This window comes from Agrilus planipennis, unplaced genomic scaffold (genome assembly GCF_000699045.2).
Source record: "Agrilus planipennis isolate EAB-ADULT unplaced genomic scaffold, Apla_2.0 scaffold127, whole genome shotgun sequence".
Taxonomy (NCBI): domain Eukaryota; kingdom Metazoa; phylum Arthropoda; class Insecta; order Coleoptera; family Buprestidae; genus Agrilus; species Agrilus planipennis.
The window spans coordinates 335,624-340,564 of NW_020442450.1; the positions used below are offsets into that span (position 1 = coordinate 335,624).

Here is a 4,941-nt window from a genome sequence, read left to right on the forward strand (position 1 = left end):
AACAATCAAATTTCAAAAACCAACTTGAATTTTCAATTACTTTTCGACTAACCCTCGTATATAGTAGAAGTCCTTTATTATTTATAGTACTTTCTTAGAATCTTATGTATACAAGTTTCCTAATTTATCTTTACGAAAAAAAAACTTGATTTCATTAGATCTGGCTCAATTTATGAAATATGTACGACTTTTTACGATATTACATCGTTGGTTAAGACATTTTCTATTTTTTTTTTTTCAGAAAATGGTACATTACATCAAGCAAATAGTGCTGTTTTGGGGCCTCTTCCTATCAATGTTTATTATGAGTATAGGAATCGAAGTGAACTCTGGAGGTAAGAAAGATTGTATAGTGAAAAATAGGGCTGTAACCAGTACAAACACAAAGAAATTGGATCAATAGATAGGATTGTTTGAATTTGATGAATGACTGTCTTTGCAGTCAAATAATTGGACTGATTTTGGTTTTGTATCTGGCTTTATGATTTAAAAGGCGGGGATGGTTATGAGCAGAGCGGAATGGCTGGAAGAGCTTGAAACTTTTACCGAGAAACGGTATCTGTTTGCTGGTCGATTATTATTGAACATGGCAGTACAATCCTCTTCTCCAAAAGTAATTTGCAGAAGAAACGGTAGCTGAGAGGTATGCACGTTCGACTTCTCTGCCGTATTTTTACTATCTTCTTTTTTGACGGATTTATTTCGAACTATGAAGCTGCGGTGTGGAAAACAATACTCAATTCATATTTTCTTAAAAAAAAAAAAATAAAATTAAAAAACTAGGTGTGTTCGCTCCTCCCTCTTCTAGGAGAATCTCTCTCACCCGTCTCCCCTATTCTTCCCTCTAAATCGCGTGGTCAGATATGAAACCCATACCCTACTTTTCAGCTATTTCTGGTGTTTACTTTGTTTTTATGTTTATTAAAAAAGAAAAAGACTCCTAATGTATATTTGAGGTAATCTGTTGACAATTTTTTATAATCATGTGATTATTGGAATAAATTAATTAGGAGTCCGTATCATAAGTATTTTTGTGTTCTTTTAAATTTTAAGTTTGGCTTCTTTTTTACTCTACTAAAAGCCTGTAAGTATTATGATATTATTTTAATGTTTTGGTGTTAAGTCAATTTTGGAAAGACATAATTATTTTAGGGGATATACTGTGAACTTTTGAAACCTTTGCAATAAAATGCAGAGCGTGAATAATTAATAATTTCAGAGATATCGCCGTTTTTCGTTAAAAAGCATATTTTTTTAAAATTTTCTACTTCATTCTGTAATTGATTTAAAAAATATGAATAAGTAATATTTTTGGATTTTTATATGCCCTAAAACTGATTTTGAATGTTACAATTTTTGAGCAATTATCGGTATGCAATCGAATTTACTTTGATGCGTATATGGTTGCATATGAGATGTTTTTCTTCTAATTTTGATTTGTTGTTTGCTGTTTTTTCTTGCAGTAGTGTAACTCAATCAACGTGGCTCTTTTTCCATCGAAAATGAACATTTCCTGTACGACGTTATTTTACTTTCGGCAAAATAGTAATAAAATACACAGATTCTGAATTTCATTGTCTACAGTCTAAGATGTTGGTGATTTTGTTTTTACTTTTTGCGAAGTCTCTCCTCTCCGCCATATTCTATATTTTTGTTTTGTTCGCAGAAATTTAACATTTTTGTTATAATGTGTAATTTCAGGTCCCTAAATTGCAGAATAAACAATTTGACAATAATAAGTAGGATTTATTTAACTAAGAAATCTGATTTGATTACATTTAAATTCAACCACAGAAATAAAACGTTCATACTCATTTGCTAAAAATTATTAAATTTTAACCACAGTAAAAAACGTTATTTTGTGTATTTATTAATCAAGTCGCATGGTCGAAATAGGCAGGGCAGGACAGGCTGCAGATGAAATTGTCAGCAGTTGTTGGCCATGTGTCGATCAGAGTAGTTATGAGTAGGGGTGCACATAAAAAAATTTTCTTTCAGGATGAAAAATATTTTAATTAGTAGCTGTTTATTATGAAAGCGATGTTCAATATTTAAATTTCAGAGAATAGCAACAGTCAGGACAGTGATGATAATGATAAAACATTATAAAATAGCAATTATTAATGTTATTAATTTTGTTGCATTTGTTAATCAACANTATATTTTGACTTTTAATTTGAGAGTCGGAAGAAGAGGGATAAGGATGAAATACATATTTAAATTTTCCGCGTAATTTATGGCTATTTTGCTTATTATAATTATAAAAGTAACAATTCTACAATTTTATTTGTTTTTTTGTGTTTTTATTCTATTTCATTATTATTTACCTAGTTCACAGATTAGTTATTAATTCGTTATTACTCTGTTTTTACAGATTGAAGATAAACAAGTGAAGTGATTGAAGTTCATTTTGATGCCACTGAAAAGCAAGTTGTTTCCCTCCTATGGTGTTTTATCTGTTAACTTTTCATCTTGAAGGCTCTTGTAGTTAATTAAGGTGAGCATACATGCCATATTATGTGCTCGTATCTATAGATTATTCAAATTAGTTATTTGCAGTTAATTTTGGTGTTAGTGAAACATTTGATGATTTTGATGTCTTCGCCGTGTAATTAATTTTGACCATGGAAATGGGATGTAACTAGAAATTAATTATCAAGTCACTGAAACAACGAATAGTCTGCAGTGGTATCCCTCCTGGATTTGGTTTACTCATCACATTTGTAGACTCCAGAATGCTACTTTTTGCAGTTAATTAAGGTGAGATTACATTGACAACTATATCCTTGAAAGCAGTGTATGCATATATTAACTTCAATATAAGAATAAAAAATTAAGAGAAGAGGAGTATTAAATCTTTTAATTCACTATATTAGAGATACTTATTTTGCTTATCAATGAAGGGTATGTTACTGATAAGCATATCTTTTTGCCTGACTCTAACTTTACCAGTACATCGCCGTTTTATAATATTACTGTTTTACTTGCTTTAATAGTGGTAGTTAAATAGTGTTTGAGAGACAATTAGAAGATAATTTTGACTCTAGCGAAGTGTGCATTGATACCTTTCTGAATTTGGTTTACTGTTTGCATGTATAAACTATGGAAAATTACACTGCAACTAATCAAGGTGAGAACATATAGTAGAATTAATATTAACTGCATGTTATTAATTTGTTGTCAATTTTCGCAACAAAAGACTTCCTGGAACATTGTGCATGTAGTGGCAAACATATATTCTTTTTATAATAAATGTTGAACTACCCGCTATTTCCGCAAAGTTGCAGAGACCAGTCTTAATTTTTTTCTGAAAAGTCCCATTTAGCGGTTATAGCGCCACTACATTATGGATTCTGTCTCTCATTACAATTCATAGAAAAGTTTAATTTGAACATAAAATAATAAATGTTGTCTTGGTGATATGATTTTCCATCTACGCTCTATAGTTTTTCCTTCACAGTAATCTGTATATCGACAGCATGTGCATCTTGTCATCTTGCCATTTTGTATTAAAAGCGACCCGACGTCGCCATTTTTAAAATTTTGCAGTCTTGATTATCGGTGCGTATTATCATTGTATTTCATATTTTTATTGATAAATAGTGTAGTTTATTCATTTTTATTCTCTGTTTTTACAGATTGACGATAACATCAAGAGTGGAAGGGTGTTCATTTTGATGTTACTGAAAAAGAACTTTATCTGCCGTGTCGTTCTACCTGTTAACATTTCTTAGAAAATATTGCAGTTAGGGTGAGCATATATGTGATATTATTTATATAGTATATTTATCTGATATTGACACAGAAAAAAGTAGCATTACTTCAATTTTTGAACCATGTATAATGCGTATTATTTGCTGGGAAGGTTTAACTAATTATATATATCCGAATACTTCCTCATAAATTTTATTTTACAAGAACATTAGAAAAACATCGGATGCTACTAGAAAAATAGCACTGGTAATATTAGCCCTCATTTGTTCCAGACAGTGGATGTGCGTTTGGTCCTAAAGAAAGCATGAAAGTGCCTTTTGTCCGTTGGAAATGGAGGCAGTGTGCTCTTGCTAAGGGAATGATATATATGAAAATGAACCGGTATGTAACAATATCAATTAAAAATAGTAAGTGAAGTCCCAGAAAGTTCAATTTCTTAGACATTTGTAACATGCTTCAACAGGCAACTTTTAAACAACATTTCAGAAATGGCAGATGTAGAATAGCAGAATTACTGTGGAAGTGATCTTTTCATTAGTGTGCATGTTACCGATTTACTTGCTTTAAAAGTGGTAATTAATTACTCTTTCTTACCTGTTTCTATAGATTGTCCAAATTAGAACGAATTGGCGTTAATTTTGGTGCTACTGAAACATTCGATGTTCTTGATGTCTTCGCCTTGTAACATTGTGCAGTTAATTTATTCCTGGAAATAGGAGGCAGTAACAAATTAATTTGAGAGCCATTAAACAACAAATTCTCTGCAGTTCCTAGATTTGGTTTGCTCATTATGTTGGTAGACTTTGGACGCTACTTTCTACAGCTGATTAAGGTGAGAATACTTGACAATTATCAGAGAAGAGAGACTAGTATAGAAGTCCAATGCTGGGTTAATAATCCGGACTTCGTTTCGGATAACATGTCGGTAAATCTCGAAGCTTCTGTCATCCGACCGGTAGTTGTCGCTTCGGAAAATCAACCGTTTTTTTTTTTTTTCTTTACAAACTTGGCTTACAACAGCAAAGGAAAAAGACTTATGCGTTCTGTGATCCCACCACTTCTACTATTTACCCCTGCCATTACTGCGTTCACAATTTGCTCCGACTCAATACAGCGTTGAGGCGCTCATTTTCATAGCAACGCCATCTCCTGGTTCTATTTAGAATTTCTTACTCACGTTTTAGTCCTCCATTTGAATTGGACTTCTATACTAGTCTCTCTTCTCTG

General features: G+C 31.8%; 1 long non-coding RNA gene across 6 annotated transcripts in view; it reads left to right on the plus strand.

Moving 5' to 3' along the window:
• Positions 1–4,412, plus strand: part of LOC108736473 — a 15,808-nt gene extending 11,396 nt beyond the window's left edge. Inside the window, exons 2-7 of one of the 6 annotated variants that reach the window (XR_003232326.1) lie at positions 242–335; positions 443–643; positions 2,375–2,497; positions 2,560–3,751; positions 3,987–4,095; positions 4,321–4,412. This is a non-coding gene — a long non-coding RNA (uncharacterized LOC108736473). Of the gene's footprint in view, positions 1–241; positions 644–2,374; positions 2,498–2,549; positions 3,752–3,986; positions 4,096–4,320 lie in introns of all 6 variants that reach the window. The other 5 variants (XR_003232327.1, XR_003232328.1, XR_003232325.1 and 2 more) reach the window with 5 other exon arrangements.
• The last annotated feature ends 529 nt before the right edge of the window (positions 4,413–4,941 follow it).